This window comes from Mobula birostris, chromosome 10 (assembly GCF_030028105.1).
Source record: "Mobula birostris isolate sMobBir1 chromosome 10, sMobBir1.hap1, whole genome shotgun sequence".
Lineage (NCBI taxonomy): Eukaryota > Metazoa > Chordata > Chondrichthyes > Myliobatiformes > Myliobatidae > Mobula > Mobula birostris.
This window is the reverse complement of record NC_092379.1, coordinates 54,663,399-54,691,119: the sequence shown is the minus strand read 5'-3', so window position 1 is coordinate 54,691,119 and position 27,721 is coordinate 54,663,399. Positions and strand designations below refer to the sequence as shown.

Genomic DNA, 27,721 nt, shown 5'->3' with positions numbered 1-27,721 from the left:
TCTCCCGTTCCTTCCTTCTCCCACCCTGTTAATGCTCAACCCTTCCTTCCCTCTCCCACCCCGTTAATGCTCTCCTCTTCCTTCCCTCTCCCACCCCTTTAATGCTCGCCCCTTCCTTCCATCTCCTCACCACTTTAATACTCTCCCCTTCCTCCCCACTCCTTACCCCGTTAATGCTCTCCACTTCCTTCCCTCTCCCACACTGTTAATGCTCTCCCCTTCCTTCCCTCTCCTTACCCCGTTAATGCTCTCCCCTTCCTGCACTCCCACCCCATTAATGCTCTCCCCTTCCTTCCCTCTCCTTACCCCGTTAATGCTCTCCACTTCCTTCCCTCTCCCACACTGTTAATGCTCTCCCCTTCCTTCCCTCTCCTTACCCCGTTAATGCTCTCCCCTTCCTGCACTCCCACCCCATTAACGCTCTCCCCTTCCTCCCAACCCGTTAACGCTCTCCCCTTCCTCCCCTTTCCCACCCCGTTAACGATCTCTGCTTCCTCCCCTTTCCCACCCCATTAATGCTCTCCCCTTCCTCCCCTTTCCCACCCCGTTAACGATCTCTGCTTCCTCCCCTTTCCCACCCCGTTAACGCTCTCACCTTCCTTCCCTCTCCCACCCCGTTAACGCTCTCCCCTTCCTTTCCTCTCCCACCCCGTTAACGCTCTCCCATTCCTTCCCTCCCAACAGTTAATGCCCTTACCTTACTTCCCTCTCCCACCCCGTTAATGCTCTCCCCTTCCTTCCCTCTCCTTTCCCCTTTAATGCTCTCCCCTTCCTTCCCTCCCCTTATCTTGATAATGCTCACTCCTTCCTTCCCCCTCCTTACCCTGTTAATGCTCTCCCCTTCCTTCCCTCTCCTTAACCTGTTAATGCTCTCCCCTTCCTTCTCTCTCCCAACCCGTTAATGCTCTCCCGTTTCTTCCCTCTCCCACCCCGTTAATGCTCTCCCCTTCCTCCCCGCTCCCACCCTGTTAATGCTCTCCCCTTCCTTCCCTCTCCTCACCCCGTTAATGCTCTCCCCTTCCTCCCCTCTCCTTACCCATTAACGTTCTCCCGTTCCTTCTCTCTCCTTACCCCATTAATGCTCTCCCCTTCCTTCCCTCTCCCACCCCGTTAATGCTCTCCCCTTCCTCCCCGCTCCCACCCTGTTAATGCTCTCCCCTTCCTGCACTCTCCCACCCCATTAACGCTTTCCCCTTCCTCCCAACCCGTTAACGCTCTCCCCTTCCTCCCCTCTCCCAACCCGTTAACGCTCTCCCCTTCCTCCCCTCTCCCACCCCGTTAACGCTCTCTGCTTCCTCCCCTTTCCCACCCCGTTAACTCTCTCATCTTCCTTCCCTCTCCCACCCAGTTAACGCTTTCCCCTTCCGTTCCTCTCCCACCCCGTTAACGCTCTCCCATTCCTTCCCTCCCACCCCGTTAATGCCCTCACCTTACTTCCCTCTCCCACCCCGTTAATGCTCTCCCCTTCCTTCCCTCTCCTTTCCCCTTGAATGCTCTCCCCTTCTTTCCCTCCCCTTACCCTGATAATGCTCACTCCTTCCTTCCCCCTCCTTACCCTGTTAATGCTCTCCCCTTCCTTCCCTCTCCCAACCCGTTAATGCTGTCCCGTTTCCTCCCTCTCCCACCCCGTTAATGCTCTCCCCTTCCTCCCCGCTCCCACCCTGTTAATGCTCTCCCCTTCCTTCCCTCTCCCACCCTGTTAATGCTCTCCACTTCCTTCCCTCTCCTCACCCCTTTAATGCTCTCCCCTTCCTCACCTCTCCTTACCCCGTTAATAGTCTCCCCTTACTTCCCTCTCCCACCCCGTTAATGCTCTCCACTTCCTTCCCTCTCATCACCCCTTTAATGCTCTCCCCTTCCTTTCCGCTCCTCACCCCTTCATTGCTCTCTCCCCTCCTTCCCTCTCCTCACCACTTTAATGCTCTCCCCCTCCTTCCCTCCTCACTCCCCGTTAAGGCTCTCCCCTTACTTCCCTCTCCTCTCCCTGTTAATGCTCTCCCCTTCCTTCCCTCTCCTTACCTTGTTAATGCTCTCCCCTTTCTTCCCTCTCCTTACCCTGTTAATGCTCTCCCCTTCCTTCCCTCTCCCAGCCAGTTAATGCTCCCCTCTCCCTTCCCTCTCCCACCCCGTTAACACTCTCCCCTTCCTTCCCTCTCCCACCCCTTTAATGCTCTCCCCTTCCTTCCATCTCACCACTTTAATGCTCTCCCCTTCCTCCCCACTCCTTACCCCGTTAATGCTCTCCACTTCCTTCCCTCTTCCACACTGTTAATGCTCTCCCTTTTCTACCCTCTCCCACCCCGTTAATGCTATTCCCTTCGTTCCCTCTCCTCACCCCATTAATGCTCTCCCCTTCCTTCCCTCTCCCACCTCATTAATACTCTCCCCTTCCTTCCCTCTCCCACCCCATTAACGCTCTCACCTTCCTTCCCTCTCCCACCCCGTTAACGCTCTCCCCTTCCTGTCCTCTCCCACCCCGTTAACGCTCTCCTGTTCCTTCCCTCTCCCACCCCGTTAACGCTCTCCCATTCCTTCCCTCCCACCTCGTTAATGCCCTAACCTTACTTCCCTCTCCCACCCCGTTAATGCTCTCCCCTTCCTTCCCTCTCCTTTCCCCTTTAATGCTCTCCCCTTCCTTCCCTCCCCTTACCCTGATAATGCTCACTCCTTCCTTCTCTCTCTTTACCTTGTTATTGCTCTCCCCTTCCTCCTCTCTCCTTACCCTGTTAATGCTCTCCTCTTCCTCCCCTCTCCCACCCTGTTAATGCTCTCCTCTTCCTCCCCTCTCCCACCCCGTTAATGCTCTCTCCTTTCTTCCCTTTCCCACCCCGTTAATGCTCTCCCCTTCCTTCCCTCTCTCACCCCGTTAATGCTCTCCCCTTCCTTCCCTCTCCCACCCCTTTAATGCTTTCCCCTTCCTCCCCTCTCCCACCCCGTTAATGCTCTCTCCTTTCTTCCCTTTCCCACCCCGTTAATGCTCTCCCTTTCTTCCCTCTCCCACCCCTTTTATGCTCTCCAGTTCCTTCCCTCTCCCACCCTGTTAATACTCTCCCCTTCCTTCCCTCTCCCACCCCTTTAATACTCTCCCCTTCCTTCCCTCTCCCACCCCTCTAATGCCTCCCCTTCCTCCCCTCTCCCACCCCTTTAATGCTCTCTCCTTTCTTCCCTTTCCCACCCCGTTAATGCTCTCCCCTTCCTTCCCTCTCTCACCCCGTTAATGCTCTCCCCTTCCTTCCCTCTCCCACCCCTTTAATGCTTTCCCCTTCCTCCCCTCTCCCACCCCGTTAATGCTCTCCCCTTCCTTCCCTCTCCTTACCCTGTTAATGCTCTCCTCTTCCTTCCCTCTCCCACCCCGTTAATGCTCTCCCCTTCCTTCCCTCTCCTTACCCTGTTAATGCTCTCCTCTTCCTTCCCTCTCCTTACCCCGTTAATGCTCTTCCTTCCCTCTCCTTACCCTGTTAATGCTCTCCTCTTCCTTCCCTCTCCTTACCCCGTGAATGCTCTTCCCTTCCTTCCCTCTCCCACCCCTTTAACGCTCTCCTCTTCCTTCCCTCTTCCGCCCCTTTAATACTCTCCAGTTCCTTCCCTCTCCCACCCCTTTAATACTCTCCCCTTCCATCCCTCTCCCACCCCGTTAATTCTCTCCCCTTCCTTCAATCTCCCACCCCTTTAATGCTCTCCCCTTCCTTCCCTCTCCTTGCCCCGTTAATGCTCTCCCCTTCCTCCCCTCTGCTTACCCCGTTAATGCTCTCCCCTTCCTTCTCTCTCCTCACCCCTTTAATGCTTTCCCCTTCCTTCAATCTCCCACCACTTTAATGCTCTCCCCTTCCTCCCCTCTCCCACCCCTTTAAGGCTCTCCCCTTCCTTCCCTCTCTTCACCCCTTTAATTCTCTCCCCTTCCTTCCCTCTCCCACCCCTTTAACATTCTCCCCTTCCTTTCCTCTCCTTACCCTGTTAATGCTCTCCCCTTTCTTCCCTCTAAGACCCCTTTAATGCTCTCCTCTTCTTTCCCTCTCCTTACCCTGTTAATGCTCTCCCCTTCCTTCCCTCTCCCATCCCGTTAATTATCTCCCCTTCCTTCAATCTCGCACCCCGTTAATGCTCTCCCCTTCCTTTCCTCTCCCACCCCTTTAATGCTCTCTCTTTCGTCCCCTCTCCATACCCCGTTAATGTTCTTCTCTTCCTTCCCTCTCCCTACCCTTTAATACTCTCCCTTTCCTTCCCTCTCCTCACCCCTTTAATGCTCTCTCCTTCTTTCCCTTTCCCACCCCGTTAATGCTCTCCCCTTCCTTCCCTCTCCTTACCCTGTTAATGCTCTCTTCGTCCTTCCCTCTCCCACACCTTTAATGCTCTCCCCTTCCTTCCATCCCCTCACCCCTTTAATGCTCTCCCCTTCCTTCCCTCTACTCACCCCTTTAATGCTCTCCCCTTCCTCCCCTCTGCTTACCCCGTTAATGCTCTTCCCTTCCTTTCCTCTCCTCACCCCTTTAATGCTCTCCCCTTCCTTCCCTCTCCTTGCCCCGTTAATGCTCTCCCCTTCCTCCCCTCTACTTACCCCGTTAATGCTCTTCCCTTCCTTCCCTCTCCCACCCCTTTAATGCTCTCCAGTTCCTTCCCTCTCCCACCCCTTTAATGCTCTCCTCTTCCTTCCCTCTTCCACCCCTTTAATGCTCTCCAGTTCCTTCCCTCTCCCACCCCTTTAATACTCTCCCCTTCCTTCCCTCTCCCACGCCTTTGATGCTCTCCCCTTCCTTCCCTTTCCCACCCCTTTAATGACTCCCCTTCCTTCCCTCTCCCACCCCGTTAATGCTCTCCCCTTCCTCCCCTCTCCCACCTCTTTAATGCTCTCCTCTTCCTTCCCTCTTCCACCCCTTTAATGCTCTCCAGTTCCTTCCCTCTCCTTACCCCTTTAATACTCTCCCCTTTCTTCCCTCTCCTCACACCTGTAATGCTCTCCCCTTCCTTCCCTCTCCTTACCCTGTTAATGCTCTCCCCTTCCTCCCCTCTCCTTACCCTGTTAATGCTCTCCACTTCTTTCCCTCTCCCACCTCGTTAACGCTCTGCCCTTCCTTCCCTCTCCCACCCGGTTAACGCTCTCCCCTTCGTTCCCTCTCCCACCCCTTTAATGCTCTCCCATTCTTTCCCTCTCCTTACCCCTTTAATGCTCTCCCCTTCCTTCACTCTCCTTGCCCCGTTAATCCTCTACTCTTCCTCACCTCTCCTTACCCCATTAATACTCTCCCCTTCCTTCCCTCTCCCACCCCGTTAATGCTCTTCTCTACCTTCCTTCTACCAGCCGGTATATGCTCTCCCCTTCGTTCTCTCTCCCACACCTTTAATGCTCTCCCCTTCCTTCCATCTCCTCGCCCCTTTAATGCTCTCCCCTTCCTTCCCTATACTCACCCCATTACTGCTCTCCCCTTCCTTCCCTCAACTCACCCCTTTAATGCTCTCCCCTTCCGCCCCTCTCCTTACCCTGTTAATACTCTCCCCTTCCTTCCCTCTCCCACCCCGTTAATGCTCTTCCCTTCCTTCGCTCTCCTTGCACTGTTAATGCTCTCCTCTTCCTTTCCTCTCCTTACCCCAATAAAGCTCTGCCCTTCCTTCCCTCTCCTTACCCCGTTAATGCTCTCCCCATCCTTCCCTCTCCCACCCCGTTAATGCTCTCCTCTTCCTTCCCACTCCCACCGCTTTAATGCTCTCCCCTTCCTTCCCTCTCCCACCCCTTTAATGCTCTCCCCTTCCTTCCCTCTCCTCACCCCTTTAATGCTCTCCCCTTCCCTCTCCCCTTCCTCCCCTCTCCTGACCCTGTTAATGCTCTCCCCTTCCTCCCCTCTCCCACCCCATTAACGCTCTCCCGGTCCTTCCCTCTCCTTACCCCGTTAATGCTGTCCACTTCCTTCCCTCTCCCACCCGTTTAATGCTCTCCTCTTCCTTCCCTCTCCTTCCCCCAATAAAGCTCTGCCCTTCCTTCCCTCTCCTTACCCCGTTAATGCTCTCCCCATCCTTCCCTCTCCCACCCCGTTAATGCTCTCCCCATCCTTCCCTCTCCCACCCCGTTAATGCTCTCCTCTTCCTTCCCACTCCCACCGCTTTAATGCTCTCCCCTTCCTTCCCTCTTCTCACCCCTTTAATGCTCTCCCCTTCCCTCTCCCACCCCGTTAATGCTCTCCCCTTCCTCCCCTCTCCTGACCCTGTTAATGCTCTCCTCTTCCTTCCCTCTCCTTACCCCAATAAAGCTCTGCCCTTCCTTCCCTCTCCTTACCCCGTTAATGCTCTCCCCATCCTTCCCTCTCCCACCCCGTTAATGCTCTCCCCATCCTTCCCTCTCCCACCCCGTTAATGCTCTCCTCTTCCTTCCCACTCCCACCGCTTTAATGCTCTCCCCTTCCTTCCCTCTCCTCACCCCTTTAATGCTCTCCCCTTCCCTCTCCCACCCCGTTAATGCTCTCCCCTTCCTCCCCTCTCCTGACCCTGTTAATGCTCTCCCCTTCCTCCCCTCTCCCACCCCATTAACGCTCTCCCGGTCCTTCCCTCTCCTTACCCCGATAATGCTGTCCACTTCCTTCCCTCTCCCACCCGTTTAATGCTCTCCGCTTCCTTCCCGCTCCTCACCCCTTTAGTGCTCTCCCCTTCCTTCCCTCTCCTCATCCCTTTAATTCTCTTCCTTCTCTCTCCTTACCCCGTTAATGCTCTCCCCTTCCTCCCCGCTCCTTACTCCGTTAATACTCTCCCCTTCCATCCCTCTCCCACCCCGTTAACTATCTCCCCTTCCTTCAATCTCGCACCCCGTTAATGCTCTCCCCTTCCTTTCCTCTCCTTACCCCAATAAAGCTCTGCCCTTCCTTCCCTCTCCTTACCCCGTTAATGCTCTCCCCATCCTTCCCTCTCCCACCCCGTTAATGCTCTCCCCATCCTTCCTTCTCCCACCCCGTTAATGCTCTCCTCTTCCTTCCCACTCCCACCGCTTTAATGCTCTCCCCTTCCTTCCCTCTCCTCACCCCTTTAATGCTCTCCCCTTCCCTCTCCCACCCCGTTAATGCTCTCCCCTTCCTCCCCTCTCCTGACCCTGTTAATGCTCTCCCCTTCCTCCCCTCTCCCACCCCATTAACGCTCTCCCGGTCCTTCCCTCTCCTTACCCCATTAATGCTGTCCACTTCCTTCGCTCTCCCACCCGTTTAATGCTCTCCTCTTCCTTCCCTCTCCTTACCCCAATAAAGCTCTGCCCTTCCTTCCCTCTCCTTACCCCGTTAATGCTCTCCCCATCCTTCCCTCTTCCACCCCGTTAATGCTCTCCCCATCCTTCCCTCTCCCACCCCGTTAATGCTCTCCTCTTCCTTCCCACTCCCACCGCTTTAATGCTCTCCCCTTCCTTCCCTCTCCTCACCCCTTTAATGCTCTCCTCTTCCCTCTCCCACCCCGTTAATGCTCTCCCCTTCCTCCCCTCTCCTGACCCTGTTAATGCTCTCCTCTTCCTTCCCTCTCCTTACCCCAATAAAGCTCTGCCCTTCCTTCCCTCTCCTTACCCCGTTAATGCTCTCCCCATCCTTCCCTCTCCCACCCCGTTAATGCTCTCCCCATCCTTCCCTCTCCCACCCCGTTAATGCTCTCCTCTTCCTTCCCACTCCCACCGCTTTAATGCTCTCCCCTTCCTTCCCTCTCCTCACCCCTTTAATGCTCTCCCCTTCCCTCTCCCACCCCGTTAATGCTCTCCCCTTCCTCCCCTCTCCTGACCCTGTTAATGCTCTCCTCTTCCTTCCCTCTCCTTACCCCAATAAAGCTCTGCCCTTCCTTCCCTCTCCTTACTCCGTTAATGCTCTCCCCATCCTTCCCTCTCCCACCCCATTAATGCTCTCCCCATCCTTCCCTCTCCCACCCCGTTAATGCTCTCCTCTTCCTTCCCACTCCCACCGCTTTAATGCTCTCCCCTTCCTTCCCTCTCCTCACCCCTTTAATGCTCTCCCCTTCCCTCTCCCACCCCGTTAATGCTCTCCCCTTCCTCCCCTCTCCTGACCCTGTTAATGCTCTCCCCTTCCTCCCCTCTCCCACCCCATTAACGCTCTCCCGGTCCTTCCCTCTCCTTACCCCGTTAATGCTGTCCACTTCCTTCCCTCTCCCACCCGTTTAATGCTCTCCTCTTCCTTCCCTCTCCTTACCCCAATAAAGCTCTGCCTTTCCTTCCCTCTCCTTACCCCGTTAATGCTCTCCCCATCCTTCCCTCTCCCACCCCGTTAATGCTCTCCCCATCCTTCCCTCTCCCACCCCATTAATGCTCTCCCCTTTCTTCCCTCTCCTCACCCCTTTAATACTGTCCTCTTCCTTCCCTCTCCCACCACTTTAACGTTCTCACCTTCCTTTCCTCTCCTTACCTTGTTAATGCTCTCCCCTTTCTTCCCTCTCAGACCCCTTTAATGCTCTCCTCTTCCTTCCCTCTCCTTACCCCGTTAATGCTCTCCCCTTCCTTCCATCTCCTCACACCTTTAAAGCTCTCCCCTTCCTTCTCTCTCCCACACCTTTAATGCTCTTCACTTCCTTCCCTCTCCCACACCGTTAATGCTCTCCCCTCCCTTCCCTCTCCCACCCCTTTAATGCTCTCCTCTTCCTTCCATCTCACCACTTTAATGCTCTTCCCTTCTTTCCCTCTACTCATCACTTTAATGCTCTCCCCTTTCTTCCCTCTCCTCACGTCTGTAATGCCCTCCCCTTCCTTCCCTCTCCTTACCCTGTTAATGCTCTCCACTTCCTTCCCTCTCCCACCCCTTAAATGCTCTCCACTTCCTTCCCTCTCCCACCGCTTTAATACTCTCCCCTTCCTTCCCTCTCCCACGCCTTTGATGCTCTCCCCTTTCTTCCCTCTCCTCACGCCTGTTAATGCTCTCCCCTTCCTCCCCTCTCCTTACCCTGTTAATGCTCTCCACTTCCTTCTCTCTCCCACCCCGTTAATACTCTCCCCTTCCTCCCCTCTCCCACCTCGTTAACGCTCTGCCCCTCCTTCCCTCTCCCACCCGGTTAACGCTCTCCCATTCCTTCCCTCTCCTCACCCCTTTAATGCTCTCCCCTTCCTTCACTCTCCTTGCCCCGTTAATCCTCTACTCTTCCTCCCCTCTCCTTACCCCGTTAATACTCTCCCCTTCCTTCCATCTCCCACCCCCTTAATGCTCTCCCCTACCTTCCTTCTCCCAGCCGGTACACGCTCTCCCCTTCGTTCCCTCTCCCACACCTTTAATGCTCTCCCCTTCCTTCCATCTCCTCACCCCTTTAATGCTCTCCCCTTCCTTCCCTCTACTCACCCCTTTAATGCTCTCCCCTTCCGCCCCTCTCCTCACCCCTGTAATGCTCTCCCCTTCCTTCCCTCTCCCACCCCTTTAATGCTCTCCCCTTCCTTGCATCTCCTCTTCACTTTAATGCTCTTCCCTTCCTTCCCTCTCCTCACCCCTTTAATGCTCTCCCTTTCCTTCCCTCTCCTTGCCCCATTAATGCTCTCCCCTTCCTCCCCTCTCCTTACCCAGTTAATGTTCTCCCATTCCTTCCCTCTTCTCACCCCTTTAATGCTCTCCCCTTCCTTCGCTCTCCTTGCCCTGTTAATGCTCTCCCCTTCCTTCCCTCTCCCACCCCGTTAATGCTCTCCCCTTCCTTCCCTCTCCTCACCCCTTTAATGCTCTCCCCATCCTTCCCTCTCCCACCCCGTTAATGCTCTCAACTTTCTTCCCACTCCCACCCCTTTAATGCTCTCCCCTTCCTTCCCTCTCCTCACCCCGTTAATGCTCTCCCCATCCTTCTCTCTCCTCACCCCTTTAATGCTCTCCCATTCCATCTCTCCCCTTCCTTCCTTCTTGTTACCATTAATGCTCTCCCCTTCCTCCCCTCTCCTGACCCTGTTAATGCTCTCCCCTTCCTCCCCTCTCCCACCCCATTAACGCTCTCCCCCTTGCTTCCCTCTCCTTACCCCGTTAATGCTGTCCACTTCCTTCCCTCTCCCACCCGTTTAATGCTCTCAGCTTCCTTCGCGCTCCTCACCCCTTTAGTGCTCTCCCCTTCCTTCCCTCTCCTCATCCCTTTAATACTCTCCCTTCCCTCTCCTTACCCCGTTAATGCTCTCCCCTTTCTCCCCACTCCTTACCCCGTTAATACTCTCCCCTTCTTTCCCTCTCCCACCCCGTTAATGCTCTCCCCTTCCTTCCCTCTCCCACCCCGTTAATTCTCTCCCCTTCCTTCAATCTCCCACCCCGTTAATGCTCTCCCCTTCCTTCCCTCTCCTTGCCCCGTTAATGCTCTCCCCTTCCTTCCGTCTCCTTGCCCCGTTAATGCTCTTCCCTTCCTCCCCTCTCCCACCCCTTTAATGCTCTCCAGTTCCTTACCTCTCCCACCCCTTTAATGCTCTTCCCTTCCTTCCCTCTCCCACCCCTTTAATGCTCTCCTCTTCCTTCCCTCTTCCACCCCTTTAATGCTCTCCAGTTCCTTCCCTCTCCCACCCCTTTAATACTCTCCCCTTCCTTCCCTCTCCCACGCCTTTGATGCTCTCCCCTTCCTTCCCTTTCCCACCCCTTTAATGACTCCCCTTCCTTCCCTCTCCCACCCTGTTAATGCTCTCCACTTCCTCCCCTCTCCCACCCCTTTAATGCTCTCCAGTTCCTTCCCTCTCCTTACCCCTTTAATACTCTCCCCTTTCTTCCCTCTCCTCACGCCTGTAATGCTCTCCCCTTCCTCCCCTCTCCTTACCCTGTTAATACTCTCACCTTCCTTCCCTCCCACCCCTTTAATGCTCTCCCCTTCCTCCCCTCTCCTTACCCTGTTAATGCTCTCCACTTCTTTCCCTCTCCCACCTCGTTAACGCTCTGCCCTTCCTTCCCTCTCCCACCCGGTTAACGCTCTCCCCTTCGTTCCCTCTCCCACCCCTTTAATGCTCTCCCATTCCTTCCCTCTCCTCACCCCTTTAATGCTCTCCCCTTCCTTCGCTCTCCTTGCCCCGTTAATCCTCTACTGTTCCTCCCCTCTCCTTACCCCGTTAATACTCTCCCCTTCCTTCCCTCTCCCACCTCGTTAACGCTCTGCCCTTCCTTCCCTCTCCCACCCGGTTAACGCTCTCCCCTTCGTTCCCTCTCCCACACCTTTAATGCTCTCCCCTTCCTTCCATCTCCTCACCCCTTTAATGCTCTCCCTTCCCTCTACTCACCCCATTAATACTCTCCCCTTCCTTCCCTCTCCCACCCCGTTAATGCTCGTCCCTTCCTTCCCTCTACTCACAACTTTAATGCTCTCCCCTTTCTTCCCTCTCCTCACCCCTGCAATACTCTCCCCTTCCTTCCCTCTCCCACCCCGTTAATGCTCTTCCCTTCCTTCCCTCTACTCACACCTTTGATGCTCTCCCCTTCCTTCCCTCTCCCACCCCTTTAATGCTCTCCCCTTCCTTCGCTCTCCTTGCCCTGTTAATGCTCTCCTTTTCCTTCCCTCTCCTTACCCCAATAAAGCTCTGCCCTTCCTTCCCTCTCCTTACCCCGTTAATGCTCTCCTCATCCTTCCCTCTCCCACCCCGTTAATGCTCTCCTCTTCCTTCCCACTCCCACAGCTTTAATGCTCTCCCCTTCCTTCCCTCTCCCACCCCTTTAATGCTCTCCCCTTCCTTCCCTCTCCTCACCCCTTTAATGCTCTCCCGTTCCCTCTCCCACCCCATTAATGCTCTCCCCTTCCTCCCCTCTCCCACCCCATTAACGCTCTCCCGGTCCTTCCCTCTCCTTACCCCGTTAATGCTCTCCCCATCCTTCCCTCTCCCACCCCGTTAATGCTCTCCTCTTCCTTCCCACTCCCACCGCTTTAATGCTCTCCCCTTCCTTCCCTCTCCCACCCCTTTAATGCTCTCCCCTTCTTTCCCTCTGCGACCCCGTTAATGCTCTACCCTTCCTTCCCTCTCCCAAACCGTTAATCCTCTCCCCTTCCTTCCCTCTCCCACCCCGTTAATGCTCTCCCCTTCCTTCCCTCTCCTCACCCCTTTAATGCTCTCCCGTTCCCTCTCCCACCCCATTAATGCTCTCCCCTTCCTCCCCTCTCCCACCCCATTAACGCTCTCCCGGTCCTTCCCTCTCCTTACCCCGTTAATGCTCTCCCCATCCTTCCCTCTCCCACCCCGTTAATGCTCTCCTCTTCCTTCCCACTCCCACCGCTTTAATGCTCTCCCCTTCCTTCCCTCTCCCACCCCTTTAATGCTCTCCCCTTCTTTCCCTCTGCGACCCCGTTAATGCTCTACCCTTCCTTCCCTCTCCCAAACCGTTAATCCTCTCCCCTTCCTTCCCTCTCCCACCCCGTTAATGCTCTCCCCTTTCTTCCCTCTCCTCACCCCTTTAATACTGTCCTCTTCCTTCCCTCTCCCACCACTTTAACGTTCTCACCTTCCTTTCCTCTCCTTACCTTGTTAATGCTCTCCCCTTTCTTCCCTCTCAGACCCCTTTAATGCTCTCCTCTTCCTTCCCTCTCCTTACCCCGTTAATTCTCTCCCCTTCCTTCCCTCTCCTCCCCCTTTAATACTCTCCCCTTCATTCCCTCTCCCACCACTTTAACGTTCTCCCCTTCCTTTCCTCTCCGTACCCTGTTAATGCTCTCCCCTTCCTTCCCTCTCCTTACCCTGTTAATGCTCTCCCCTTCCTTCCCTCTCCTTGCCCCGTTAATGCTCTTCCCTTCCTTCCCTCTCCTTGCCCCTTTAATGCTCTCCCCTTCCTCCCCTCTACTTACCCCGTTAATGCTCTTCCCTTCCTTCCCTCTTCCACCACTTTAATGCTCTCCAGTTCCTTCCCTCTCCCACCCCTTTAATACTCTCCCCTTCCTTCCCTCTCCCACGCCTTTGATGCTCTCCCCTTCCTTCCCTTTCCCACCCCTTTAATGCTCTCCCCTTCCTTCCCTCTCCCACCCCGTTAATGCTCTCCCCTTCCTTCCCTCTCCTCACCCCTTTAATGCTCTCGCCATCCTTCCCTCTCCCACCTCGTTAACGCTCTGCCCTTCCTTCCCTCTCCCACCCGGTTAACGCTCTCCCCTTCGTTCCCTCTCCCACACCTTTAATGCTCTCCCCTTCCTTCCATCTCCTCACCCCTTTAATGCTCTCCCTTCCCTCTACTCACCCCATTAATACTCTCCCCTTCCTTCCCTCTCCCACCCCGTTAATGCTCTTCCCTTCCTTCCCTCTACTCACAACTTTAATGCTCTCCCCCTTTCTTCCCTCTCCTCACCCCTGCAATACTCTCCCCTTCCTTCCCTCTCCCACCCCGTTAATGCTCTTCCCTTCCTTCCCTCTACTCACACCTTTGATGCTCTCCCCTTCCTTCCCTCTCCCACCCCTTTAATGCTCTCCCCTTCCTTCGCTCTCCTTGCCCTGTTAATGCTCTCCTTTTCCTTCCCTCTCCTTACCCCAATAAAGCTCTGCCCTTCCTTCCCTCTCCTTACCCCGTTAATGCTCTCCTCATCCTTCCCTCTCCCACCCCGTTAATGCTCTCCTCTTCCTTCCCACTCCCACAGCTTTAATGCTCTCCCCTTCCTTCCCTCTCCCACCCCTTTAATGCTCTCCCCTTCCTTCCCTCTCCTCACCCCTTTAATGCTCTCCCGTTCCCTCTCCCACCCCATTAATGCTCTCCCCTTCCTCCCCTCTCCCACCCCATTAACGCTCTCCCGGTCCTTCCCTCTCCTTACCCCGTTAATGCTCTCCCCATCCTTCCCTCTCCCACCCCGTTAATGCTCTCCTCTTCCTTCCCACTCCCACCGCTTTAATGCTCTCCCCTTCCTTCCCTCTCCCACCCCTTTAATGCTCTCCCCTTCTTTCCCTCTGCGACCCCGTTAATGCTCTACCCTTCCTTCCCTCTCCCAAACCGTTAATCCTCTCCCCTTCCTTCCCTCTCCCACCCCGTTAATGCTCTCCCCTTCCTTCCCTCTCCTCACCCCTTTAATGCTCTCCCGTTCCCTCTCCCACCCCATTAATGCTCTCCCCTTCCTCCCCTCTCCCACCCCATTAACGCTCTCCCGGTCCTTCCCTCTCCTTACCCCGTTAATGCTCTCCCCATCCTTCCCTCTCCCACCCCGTTAATGCTCTCCTCTTCCTTCCCACTCCCACCGCTTTAATGCTCTCCCCTTCCTTCCCTCTCCCACCCCTTTAATGCTCTCCCCTTCTTTCCCTCTGCGACCCCGTTAATGCTCTACCCTTCCTTCCCTCTCCCAAACCGTTAATCCTCTCCCCTTCCTTCCCTCTCCCACCCCGTTAATGCTCTCCCCTTTCTTCCCTCTCCTCACCCCTTTAATACTGTCCTCTTCCTTCCCTCTCCCACCACTTTAACGTTCTCACCTTCCTTTCCTCTCCTTACCTTGTTAATGCTCTCCCCTTTCTTCCCTCTCAGACCCCTTTAATGCTCTCCTCTTCCTTCCCTCTCCTTACCCCGTTAATTCTCTCCCCTTCCTTCCCTCTCCTCCCCCTTTAATACTCTCCCCTTCATTCCCTCTCCCACCACTTTAACGTTCTCCCCTTCCTTTCCTCTCCGTACCCTGTTAATGCTCTCCCCTTCCTTCCCTCTCCTTACCCTGTTAATGCTCTCCCCTTCCTTCCCTCTCCTTGCCCCGTTAATGCTCTTCCCTTCCTTCCCTCTCCTTGCCCCTTTAATGCTCTCCCCTTCCTCCCCTCTACTTACCCCGTTAATGCTCTTCCCTTCCTTCCCTCTTCCACCACTTTAATGCTCTCCAGTTCCTTCCCTCTCCCACCCCTTTAATACTCTCCCCTTCCTTCCCTCTCCCACGCCTTTGATGCTCTCCCCTTCCTTCCCTTTCCCACCCCTTTAATGCTCTCCCCTTCCTTCCCTCTCCCACCCCGTTAATGCTCTCCCCTTCCTTCCCTCTCCTCACCCCTTTAATGCTCTCGCCATCCTTCCCTCTCCCACCCCGTTAATGCTCTCAACTTTCTTCCCACTCCCACCCCTTTAATGCTCTCCCCTTCCTTCCCTCTCCTCACCCTGTTAATGCTCTCCCCATCCTTCTCTCTCCTCACCCCTTTAATGCTCTCCCATTCCATCTCTCCCCTTCCTTCCTTCTTGTTACCATTAATGCTCTCCCCTTCCTCCCCTCTCCTGACCCTGTTAATGCTCTCCCCTTCCTCCCCTCTCCCACCCCATTAACGCTCTCCCCTTCCTTCCCTCTCCTTACCACGTTAATGCTGTCCACTTCCTTCCCTCTCCCACCCGTTTAATGCTCTCAGCTTCCTTCACGCTCCTCACCCCTGTAGTGCTCTCCCCTTCCTTCCCTCTCCTCATCCCTTTAATACTCTCCCTTCCCTCTCCTTACCCTGTTAATGCTCTCCCCTTTCTCCCCACTCCTTACCCCGTTAATACTCTCCCCTTCTTTCCCTCTCCCACCCCGTTAATGCTCTCCCCTTCCTTCCATCTCCTCACCCCTTTAATGCTCTCCCCTTCCTTCCCTCAACTCACCCCTTTAATGCTCTCCCCTTCTGCCCTTCTCCTTACCCCGTTAATACTCTCCCCTTCCTTCCCTCTCCCACCCCGTTAATGCTCTTCCCTTCCTTCCCTCTACTCACAACTTTAATGCTCTCCCCTTTCTTCCCTCTCCTAACCCCTGTAGTACTCTCCCCTTCCTTCCCTCCCCCACCCCGTTAATGCTCTTCCCTTCATTCCCTCTACTCACACCTTTGATGCTCTCCCCTTCCTTCCCTCTCCCACCCCTTTAATGCTCTCCCCTTCCTTCGCTCTCCTTGCACTGTTAATGCTCTCCTCTTCCTTCCCTCTCCTTACCCCAATAAAGCTCTGCCCTTCCTTCCCTCTCCTTACCCCGTTAATGCTCTCCCCATCCTTCCCTCTCCCACCCCGTTAATGCTCTCCTCTTCCTTCCCACTCCCACCGCTTTAATGCTCTCCCCTTCCTTCCCTCTCCCACCCCTTTAATGCTCTCCCCTTCCTTCCCTCTCCTCACCCCTTTAATGCTCTCCCCTTCCCTCTCCCACCCCGTTAATGCTCTCCCCTTCCTCCCCTCTCCCACCCCATTAACGCTCTCCCGGTCCTTCCCTCTCCCACCCCGTTAATGCTCTCCTCTTCCTTCCCACTCCCACCGCTTTAATGCTCTCCCCTTCCTTCCCTCTCCCACCCCTTTAATGCTCTCCCCTTCTTTCCCTCTCCCACCCCGTTAATGCTCTACCCTTCCTTCCCTCTCCCAAACCGTTAATCCTCTCCCCTTCCTTCCCTCTCCCACCTCGTTAATGCTCTCCCCTTTCTTCCCTCTCCTCACCCCTTTAATACTGTCCTCTTCCTTCCCTCTCCTTACCCCGTTAATTCTCTCCCCTTCCTTCCCTCTCCTCCCCCTTTAATACTCTCCCCTTCATTCCCTCTCCCACCACTTTAACGTTCTCCCCTTCCTTTCCTCTCCGTACCCTGTTAATGCTCTCCCCTTCCTTCCCTCTCCTTATCCTGTTAATGCTCTCCCCTTCCTTCCCTCTCCTTGCCCCGTTAATGCTCTTCCCTTCCTTCCCTCTCCTTGCCCCTTTAATGCTCTCCCCTTCCTCCCCTCTACTTACCCCGTTAATGCTCTTCCCTTCCTTCCCTCTTCCACCACTTTAATGCTCTCCAGTTCCTTCCCTCTCCCACCCCTTTAATACTCTCCCCTTCCTTCCCTCTCCCACCCCGTTAATGCTCTCCCCTTCCTTCCCTCTCCTCACCCCTTTAATGCTCTCCCCATCCTTCCCTCTCCCACCCCGTTAATGCTCTCAACTTTCTTCCCACTCCCACCCCTTTAATGCTCTCCCCTTCCTCCCCTCTACTTACCCCGTTAATGCTCTTCCCTTCCTTCCCTCTTCCACCACTTTAATTCTCTCCAGTTCCTTCCCTCTCCCACCCCTTTAATACTCTCCCCTTCCTTCCCTCTCCCACCCCGTTAATGCTCTCCCCTTCCTTCCCTCTCCTCACCCCTTTAATGCTCTCCCATTCCATCTCTCCCCTTCCTTCCTTCTTGTTACCATTAATGCTCTCCCCTTCCTCCCCTCTCCTGACCCTGTTAATGCTCTCCCCTTCCTCCCCTCTCCCACCCCATTAACGCTCTCCCCTTCCTTCCCTCTCCTTACCCCGTTAATGCTGTCCACTTCCTTCCCTCTCCCACCCGTTTAATGCTCTCAGCTTCCTTCGCGCTCCTCACCCCTTTAGTGCTCTCCCCTTCCTTCCCTCTCCTCATCCCTTTAATACTCTCCCTTCCCTCTCCTTACCCCGTTAATGCTCTCCCCTTTCTCCCCACTCCTTACCCCGTTAATACTCTCCCCTTCTTTCCCTCTCCCACCCCGTTAATGCTCTCCCCTTCCTTCCATCTCCTCACCCCTTTAATGCTCTCCCCTTCCTTCCCTCTACTCACCCCATTAATGCTCTCCCCTTCCTTCCCTCAACTCACCCCTTTAATGCTCTCCCCTTCTGCCCTTCTCCTTACCCCGTTAATACTCTCCCCTTCCTTCCCTCTCCCACCCCATTAACGCTCTCCCGGTCCTTCCCTCTCCCACCCCGTTAATGCTCTCCTCTTCCTTCCCACTCCCACCGCTTTAATGCTCTCCCCTTCCTTCCCTCTCCCACCCCTTTAATGCTCTCCCCCTTCTTTCCCTCTCCCACCCCGTTAATGCTCTACCCTTCCTTCCCTCTCCCAAACCGTTAATCCTCTCCCCTTCCTTCCCTCTCCCACCTCGTTAATGCTCTCCCCTTTCTTCCCTCTCCTCACCCCTTTAATACTGTCCTCTTCCTTCCCTCTCCTTACCCCGTTAATTCTCTCCCCTTCCTTCCCTCTCCTCCCCCTTTAATACTCTCCCCTTCATTCCCTCTCCCACCACTTTAACGTTCTCCCCTTCCTTTCCTCTCCTTACCCTGTTAATGCTCTCCCCTTCCTTCCCTCTCCTTGCCCCGTTAATACTCTTCCCTTCCTTCCCTCTCCTTGCCCCTTTAATGCTCTTCCCTTCCTCCCCTCTACTTACCGTTAATGCTCTTCCCTTCCTTCCCTCTTCCACCACTTTAATGCTCTCCAGTTCCTTCCCTCTCCCACCCCTTTAATACTCTCCCCTTCCTTCCCTCTCCCACCCCGTTAATACTCTCCCCTTCCTTCCCTCTCCCACCCCGTTAATGCTCTTCCCTTCCTTCCCTCTACTCACAACTTTAATGCTCTCCCCTTTCTTCCCTCTCCTCACCCCTGTAATACTCTCCCCTTCCTTCCCTCTCCCACCCCGTTAATGCTCTTCCCTTCATTCCCTCTACTCACACCTTTGATGCTCTCCCCTTCCTTCCCTCTCCCACCCCTTTAATGCTCTCCCCTTCCTTCGCTCTCCTTGCACTGTTAATGCTCTCCTCTTCCTTCCCTCTCCTTACCCCAATAAAGCTCTGCCCTTCCTTCCCTCTCCTTACCCCGTTAATGCTCTCCCCATCCTTCCCTCTCCCACCCCGTTAATGCTCTCCTCTTCCTTCCCACTCCCACCGCTTTAATGCTCTCCCCTTCCTTCCCTCTCCCACCCCTTTAATGCTCTCCCCTTCCTTCCCTCTCCTCACCCCTTTACTGCTCTCCCCTTCCCTCTCCCACCCCGTTAATGCTCTCCCCTTCCTCCCCTCTCCTGACCCTGTTAATGCTCTCCCCTTCCTCCCCTCTCCCACCCCATTAACACTCTCCCGGTCCTTCCCTCTCCCACCCCGTTAATGCTCTCCTCTTCCTTCCCACTCCCACCGCTTTAATGCTCTCCCCTTCGTTCCCTCTCCCACCCCTTTAATGCTCTCCCCTTCTTTCCCTCTCCCACCCCGTTAATGCTCTACCCTTCCTTCCCTCTCCCAAACCGTTAATCCTCTCCCCTTCCTTCCCTCTCCCACCTCGTTAATGCTCTCTCCTTTCTTCCCTCTCCTCACCCCTTTAATACTGTCCTCTTCCTTCCCTCTCCTTACCCCGTTAATTCTCTCCCCTTCCTTCCCTCTCCTCCCCCTTTAATACTCTCCCCTTCATTCCCTCTCCCACCACTTTAACGTTCTCCCCTTCCTTTCCTCTCCGTACCCTGTTAATGCTCTCCCCTTCCTTCCCTCTCCTTACCCTGTTAATGCTCTCCCCTTCCTTCCCTCTCCTTGCCCCGTTAATGCTCTTCCCTTCCTTCCCTCTCCTTGCCCCTTTAATGCTCTCCCCTTCCTCCCCTCTACTTACCCCGTTAATGCTCTTCCCTTCCTTCCCTCTTCCACCACTTTAATTCTCTCCAGTTCCTTCCCTCTCCCACCCCTTTAATACTCTCCCCTTCCTTCCCTCTCCCACCCCGTTAATGCTCTCCCCTTCCTTCCCTCTCCTCACCCCTTTAATGCTCTCCCATTCCATCTCTCCCCTTCCTTCCTTCTTGTTACCATTAATGCTCTCCCCTTCCTCCCCTCTCCTGACCCTGTTAATTCTCTCCCCTTCCTCCCCTCTCCCACCCCATTAACGCTCTCCCCTTCCTTCCCTCTCCTTACCCCGTTAATGCTGTCCACTTCCTTCCCTCTCCCACCCGTTTAATGCTCTCAGCTTCCTTCGCGCTCCTCACCCCTTTAGTGCTCTCCCCTTCCTTCCCTCTCCTCATCCCTTTAATACTCTCCCTTCCCTCTCCTTACCCCGTTAATGCTCTCCCCTTTCTCCCCACTCCTTACCCCGTTAATACTCTCCCCTTCTTTCCCTCTCCCACCCCGTTAATGCTCTCCCCTTCCTTCCATCTCCTCACCCCTTTAATGCTCTCCCCTTCCTTCCCTCTACTCACCCCATTAATGCTCTCCCCTTCCTTCCCTCAACTCACCCCTTTAATGCTCTCCCCTTCTGCCCTTCTCCTTACCCCGTTAATACTCTCCCCTTCCTTCCCTCTCCCACCCCATTAACGCTCTCCCGGTCCTTCCCTCTCCCACCCCGTTAATGCTCTCCTCTTCCTTCCCACTCCCACCGCTTTAATGCTCTCCCCTTCCTTCCCTCTCCCACCCCTTTAATGCTCTCCCCCTTCTTTCCCTCTCCCACCCCGTTAATGCTCTACCCTTCCTTCCCTCTCCCAAACCGTTAATCCTCTCCCCTTCCTTCCCTCTCCCACCTCGTTAATGCTCTCCCCTTTCTTCCCTCTCCTCACCCCTTTAATACTGTCCTCTTCCTTCCCTCTCCTTACCCCGTTAATTCTCTCCCCTTCCTTCCCTCTCCTCCCCCTTTAATACTCTCCCCTTCATTCCCTCTCCCACCACTTTAACGTTCTCCCCTTCCTTTCCTCTCCTTACCCTGTTAATGCTCTCCCCTTCCTTCCCTCTCCTTGCCCCGTTAATACTCTTCCCTTCCTTCCCTCTCCTTGCCCCTTTAATGCTCTTCCCTTCCTCCCCTCTACTTACCGTTAATGCTCTTCCCTTCCTTCCCTCTTCCACCACTTTAATGCTCTCCAGTTCCTTCCCTCTCCCACCCCTTTAATACTCTCCCCTTCCTTCCCTCTCCCACCCCGTTAATACTCTCCCCTTCCTTCCCTCTCCCACCCCGTTAATGCTCTTCCCTTCCTTCCCTCTACTCACAACTTTAATGCTCTCCCCTTTCTTCCCTCTCCTCACCCCTGTAATACTCTCCCCTTCCTTCCCTCTCCCACCCCGTTAATGCTCTTCCCTTCATTCCCTCTACTCACACCTTTGATGCTCTCCCCTTCCTTCCCTCTCCCACCCCTTTAATGCTCTCCCCTTCCTTCGCTCTCCTTGCACTGTTAATGCTCTCCTCTTCCTTCCCTCTCCTTACCCCAATAAAGCTCTGCCCTTCCTTCCCTCTCCTTACCCCGTTAATGCTCTCCCCATCCTTCCCTCTCCCACCCCGTTAATGCTCTCCTCTTCCTTCCCACTCCCACCGCTTTAATGCTCTCCCCTTCCTTCCCTCTCCCACCCCTTTAATGCTCTCCCCTTCCTTCCCTCTCCTCACCCCTTTACTGCTCTCCCCTTCCCTCTCCCACCCCGTTAATGCTCTCCCCTTCCTCCCCTCTCCTGACCCTGTTAATGCTCTCCCCTTCCTCCCCTCTCCCACCCCATTAACACTCTCCCGGTCCTTCCCTCTCCCACCCCGTTAATGCTCTCCTCTTCCTTCCCACTCCCACCGCTTTAATGCTCTCCCCTTCGTTCCCTCTCCCACCCCTTTAATGCTCTCCCCTTCTTTCCCTCTCCCACCCCGTTAATGCTCTACCCTTCCTTCCCTCTCCCAAACCGTTAATCCTCTCCCCTTCCTTCCCTCTCCCACCTCGTTAATGCTCTCTCCTTTCTTCCCTCTCCTCACCCCTTTAATACTGTCCTCTTCCTTCCCTCTCCTTACCCCGTTAATTCTCTCCCCTTCCTTCCCTCTCCTCCCCCTTTAATACTCTCCCCTTCATTCCCTCTCCCACCACTTTAACGTTCTCCCCTTCCTTTCCTCTCCGTACCCTGTTAATGCTCTCCCCTTCCTTCCCTCTCCTTACCCTGTTAATGCTCTCCCCTTCCTTCCCTCTCCTTGCCCCGTTAATGCTCTTCCCTTCCTTCCCTCTCCTTGCCCCTTTAATGCTCTCCCCTTCCTCCCCTCTACTTACCCCGTTAATGCTCTTCCCTTCCTTCCCTCTTCCACCACTTTAATGCTCTCCAGTTCCTTCCCTCTCCCACCCCTTTAATACTCTCCCCTTCCTTCCCTCTCCCACGCCTTTGATGCTCTCCCCTTCCTTCCCTTTCCCACCCCTTTAATGCTCTCCCCTTTCTTCCCTCTCCTCACGCCTGTTAATGCTCTCCCCTTCCTCCCCTCTCCTTACCCTGTTAATGCTCTCCACTTCCTTCTCTCTCCCACCCCGTTAATACTCTCCCCTTCCTCCCCTCTCCCACCTCGTTAACGCTCTGCCCCTCCTTCCCTCTCCCACCCGGTTAACGCTCTCCCATTCCTTCCCTCTCCTCACCCCTTTAATGCTCTCCCCTTCCTTCGCTCTCCTTGCCCCGTTAATCCTCTACTCTTCCTCCCCTCTCCTTACCCCGTTAATACTCTCCCCTTCCTTCCCTCTCCCACCCCGTTAATGCTCTTCCCTTCCTTCCCTCTATTCACAACTTTAATGCTCTCCCCTTTCTTCCCTCTCCTCACCCCTGTAATACTCTCCCCTTCCTTCCCTCTCCCACCCCGTTAATGCTCTTCCCTTCCTTCCCTCTACTCACACCTTTGATGCTCTCCCCTTCCTTCCCTCTCCCACCCCTTTAATGCTCTCCCCTTCCTTCGCTCTCCTTGCCCTGTTAATGCTCTCCTCTTCCTTCTCTCTCCTTACCCCAATAAAGCTCTGCCCTTCCTTCCCTCTCCTTACCCCATTAATGCTCTCCTCATCCTTCCCTCTCCCACCCCGTTAATGCTCTCCTCTTCCTTCCCACTCCCACAGCTTTAATGCTCTCCCCTTCCTTCCCTCTCCCACCCCTTTAATGCTCTCCCCTTCCTTCCCTCTCCTCACCCCTTTAATGCTCTCCCCTTCCCTCTCCCACCCCGTTAATGCTCTCCCCTTCCTCCCCTCTCCTGACCCTGTTAATGCTCTCCCCTTCCTCCCCTCTCCCACCCCATTAATGCTCTCCCGGTCCTTCCCTCTCCTTACCCCGTTAATGCTCTCCCCATCCTTCCCTCTCCCACCCCGTTAATGCTCTCCTCTTCCTTCCCACTCCCACCGCTTTAATGCTCTCCCCTTCCTTCCCTCTCCCACCCCTTTAATGCTCTCCCCTTCTTTCCCTCTCCCACCCTGTTAATGCTCTACCCTTCCTTCCCTCTCCCAAACCGTTAATCCTCTCCCCTTCCTTCCCTCTCCCACCCCGTTAATGCTCTCCCCTTTCTTCCCTCTCCTCACCCCTTTAATACTGTCCTCTTCCTTCCCTCTCCCACCACTTTAACGTTCTCCCCTTCCTTTCCTCTCCGTACCCTGTTAATGCTCTCCCCTTCCTTCCCTCTCCTTACCCTGTTAATGCTCTCCCCTTCCTTCCCTCTCCTTGCCCCGTTAATGCTCTTCCCTTCCTTCCCTCTCCTTGCCCCTTTAATGCTCTCCCCTTCCTCCCCTCTACTTACCCCGTTAATGCTCTTCCCTTCCTTCCCTCTTCCACCACTTTAATGCTCTCCAGTTCCTTCCCTCTCCCACCCCTTTAATACTCTCCCCTTCCTTCCCTCTCCCACGCCTTTGATGCTCTCCCCTTCCTTCCCTTTCCCACCCCTTTAATGCTCTCCCCTTTCTTCCCTCTCCTCACGCCTGTTAATGCTCTCCCCTTCCTCCCCTCTCCTTACCCTGTTAATGCTCTCCACTTCCTTCTCTCTCCCACCCCGTTAATACTCTCCCCTTCCTCCCCTCTCCCACCTCGTTAACGCTCTGCCCCTCCTTCCCTCTCCCACCCGGTTAACGCTCTCCCATTCCTTCCCTCTCCTCACCCCTTTAATGCTCTCCCCTTCCTTCGCTCTCCTTGCCCCGTTAATCCTCTACTCTTCCTCCCCTCTCCTTACCCCGTTAATACTCTCCCCTTCCTTCCCTCTCCCACCCCGTTAATGCTCTTCCCTTCCTTCCCTCTATTCACAACTTTAATGCTCTCCCCTTTCTTCCCTCTCCTCACCCCTGTAATACTCTCCCCTTCCTTCCCTCTCCCACCCCGTTAATGCTCTTCCCTTCCTTCCCTCTACTCACACCTTTGATGCTCTCCCCTTCCTTCCCTCTCCCACCCCTTTAATGCTCTCCCCTTCCTTCGCTCTCCTTGCCCTGTTAATGCTCTCCTCTTCCTTCTCTCTCCTTACCCCAATAAAGCTCTGCCCTTCCTTCCCTCTCCTTACCCCATTAATGCTCTCCTCATCCTTCCCTCTCCCACCCCGTTAATGCTCTCCTCTTCCTTCCCACTCCCACAGCTTTAATGCTCTCCCCTTCCTTCCCTCTCCCACCCCTTTAATGCTCTCCCCTTCCTTCCCTCTCCTCACCCCTTTAATGCTCTCCCCTTCCCTCTCCCACCCCGTTAATGCTCTCCCCTTCCTCCCCTCTCCTGACCCTGTTAATGCTCTCCCCTTCCTCCCCTCTCCCACCCCATTAATGCTCTCCCGGTCCTTCCCTCTCCTTACCCCGTTAATGCTCTCCCCATCCTTCCCTCTCCCACCCCGTTAATGCTCTCCTCTTCCTTCCCACTCCCACCGCTTTAATGCTCTCCCCTTCCTTCCCTCTCCCACCCCTTTAATGCTCTCCCCTTCTTTCCCTCTCCCACCCTGTTAATGCTCTACCCTTCCTTCCCTCTCCCAAACCGTTAATCCTCTCCCCTTCCTTCCCTCTCCCACCCCGTTAATGCTCTCCCCTTTCTTCCCTCTCCTCACCCCTTTAATACTGTCCTCTTCCTTCCCTCTCCCACCACTTTAACGTTCTCACCTTCCTTTCCTTTCCTTACCTTGTTAATGCTCTCCCCTTTCTTCCCTCTCAGACCCCTTTAATGCTCTCCTCTTCCTTCCCTCTCCTTACCCCGTTAATTCTCTCCCCTTCCTTCCCTCTCCTCCCCCTTTAATACTCTCCCCTTCATTCCCTCTCCCACTTTAACGTTCTCCCCTTCCTTTCCTCTCCGTACCCTGTTAATGCTCTCCCCTTCCTTCCCTCTCCTTACCCTGTTAATGCTCTCCCCTTCTTCCCCTCTCCCACCCCGTTAATACTCTCCCCTTCCTTCCCTCTCCTTACCCTGTTAATGCTCTCCCCTTCGTTCCCTCTCCCACCCCTCTAATACTCTCTCCTTCCTTCCCTCTCCCACCCCGTTAATTCTCTCCCCTTCCTTCCCTCTCCGACGCCTTTGATGCTCCCCCCTTCCTTCCCTCTCCCACCCCATTAATTCTCTCCCCTTTCTTCCCTCTCCTCACCCCTTTAATGCTCTCTCCTTCTTTCCCTCTCCCACCCCATTAATGCTCTCTCCTTACTTTCCTCTCCCATCCCTTTAATGATCTCTCCTTCCTTCCCTCTCCTCGCCCCTTTAATGATCTCTCCTTCCTTCCCTCTCCTCACCCCTTTAATGCTCTCTCCTTCTTTCCCTCTCCCACCCCATTAATGCTCTCTCCTTACTTTCCTCTCCCATCCCTTTAATGATCTCTCCTTCCTTCCCTCTCCTCGCCCCTTTAATGATCTCTCCTTCCTTCCCTCTCCCACCCCATTAATGCTTTCTCCTTACTTTCCTCTCCCATCCCTTTAATGATCTCTCCTTCCTTCCCTCTCCTCGCCCCTTTAATGATCTCTCCTTCCTTCCCTCTCCCACCCCATTAATGCTTTCTCCTTACTTTCCTCTCCCATCCCTTTAATGATCTCTCCTTCCTTCCCTCTCCTCGCCCCTTTAATGATCTCTCCTTCCTTCCCTCTGCTCTCCCCCTTTCCCACCCCACCCCTTGTCCTCTCTCCCTCCCTCCGCCATCAGTATTTCCGTACCGGATCCCGCTCGTGCAGGTCCCTGGGCGGACCGGCAATTGTGGATTTTTCGATCCGGACTAAGAATACGTGAACGTTCCCCTCATCCCTCTCACCACCGGTTCCAATCCGGTCTCCCAGCTCTTCCGCCGCCTTACTGAAGCTTCAGGACGGCGCCATCTCTCATCCAATCCAAACCTGCTACCGAGGTGCCACTACGCCCGCCCATGACAACACAATCAACCAATAGGAACCCGCTTTTCGTGGAACGGACCAAACAGAAAGTCACAATTCCTTCAGCGAGCTCGACTGCGCCCTTGACTCCCGTGCTCTGCCTCGTGAGGCCGGCGCGATTGACAGACAGTCGCCTTGACAACCGGACACACGCGCCACCAGTGCAAAGCTCCGGGTGACAGGCGTGCAGTGCAACGTGAGCCGGCTGCAGGCGTGATGCATCGGTACGTGTAGAGCACGCTGACGGGACGGTGTCAACCGAAAGCCTGTGGACAGGTAAACTCGGCTGATGTTGCAAAAGTTCCCACCGGCAACATAAAACATGAAATCTCTATATGAACAAGAAAGAAAACAATTGAACTTAAAATCGATGCAAGCTGATTATGTAATTCACATCACCTCCCTCCTTACTTTTCTGTCATGGTCCTCTCCTCTGAGATTGCTTCTTCTCCAGCTCTCTACCTTTCCCACCCACCTGGTTTCACCTCTCCCCTCCCCGCCTCTTTATTCTGGCGTTTTACCCCTTCCTTTCCAGTACCGATGACCGAAACGTCGACTGTTTATTCCACTCCATAGATGCTGCTGACCTGCTGAGTTCCTCCGGCATATTCATTACGCGGCTCTGGATATTCAACATTTACGGAATTTCTTGTGTTTAGATCATAAAGTTAGCACATATTGCGCAATGATAATCACTATCATGTGTATGGTTTCAGCAAGATTCTATGTAATAATTAGACTGCATCTTCCACCCCCACCGATGACCCCTTCTCCCGTCTTCAACGCTCCTCTTCTTCACGGACACCCCGCTCTGGTCTTCTGCCTGCTCTGGATCTCTTTATCGTTAATTGCCGACGGGGCATCAACCGTCTCGACTTCACCGCACCCTGTCGCCATTCCAACCTCACTCCTTCCGAACGCTCTGCTCTCCACTCCCTCCGCACTAATCCTAACCTTATTATTAAACCCGCCGATAAGGGGGGTGCTGTTGTAGACTGGCGTACTGACCTCTACCTTGCCGAGGCACAGCGACAACTCGCGGATACCTCCTCTTATTTACCCCTCGATCGTGACCCCACTAAGGAGCACCAGGCCATTGTCTCCCACACCATCCCCGACTTTATCCGCTCAGGGGATCTCCCATCCACTGCTACCAACCTTATAGTTCCCACACCCCGCACTTCCCGTTTCTACCTCCTACCCAAGATCCACAAACCTGCCTGTCCTGGCCGACCTATTGTCTCAGCTTGCTCCTGCCCCACCGAACTCGTTTCTGCATACCTCGACACGGTTTTATCCCCCTTTGTTCAATTCCTTCCTACCTATGTTCATGACACTTCTCACACTCTTAAACTTTTCGATGATTTTAAGTTCCCTGGCCCCCACCGCTTTATTTTCACCGTGGATGTCCAGTCCCTATATACTTCCATCCCTCATCAGGATGGTCTTAAAGCTCTACGCTTCTTTTTGGATTCCAGACCTAATCAGTTCCCCTCTACCACCACTCTGCTCCGTCCAGCGGAATTAGTCCTTACTCTTAATAATTTCTCCTTTGGCTCCTCCCACTTCCTCCAAACTAAAGGTGTAGCTATGGGCACCCGTATGGGTCCTAGCTATGCCTGCCTTTTTGTTGGCTTTGTGGAACAATCTATGGTCCGTGCCTATTCTGTTATCTGTCCCCAACTTTTCCTTCGCTACATCGACGACTGCATTGGCGCTGCTTCCTGCACGCATGCAGAACTCGTTGACTTTATTAACTTTGCCTCCAACTTTCACCCTGCCCTCAAGTTTACCTGGTCCATTTCCGACACCTCCCTCCCCTTTCCAGATCTTTCTGTCTCTGTCTCTGGAGACAGCTTATCCACTGATGTCTACTATAAGCCGACTGACTCGCACAGCTATCTGGACTATTCCTCTTCTCACCCTGTCTCTTGCAAAAACGCCATCCCCTTCTCGCAATTCCTCGGTCTCCGCCGCATCTGCTCTCAGGATGAGGCTTTTCATTCTAGGACGAGGGAGATGTCTTCCTTTTTTAAAGAAAGGGGCTTCCCTTCCTCCACTATCAACTCTGCTCTTAAACGCATCTCCCCCATTTCACGTACATCTGCTCTCACTC

General features: G+C 54.5%; 1 protein-coding gene across 1 annotated transcript in view; it reads right to left on the bottom strand.

Moving 5' to 3' along the window:
• The window catches only part of LOC140204513 (CLOCK-interacting pacemaker-like), a 54,053-nt gene extending 28,478 nt beyond the window's left edge, over window positions 1-25,575 (bottom strand). Inside the window, exon 1 of the mRNA XM_072271222.1 lies at window positions 25,393-25,575. The gene's annotated coding sequence lies outside the window, so the exon portion shown is untranslated. The remainder of the gene's footprint in view (window positions 1-25,392) is intronic.
• Window positions 25,576-27,721: the final 2,146 nt, after the last annotated feature.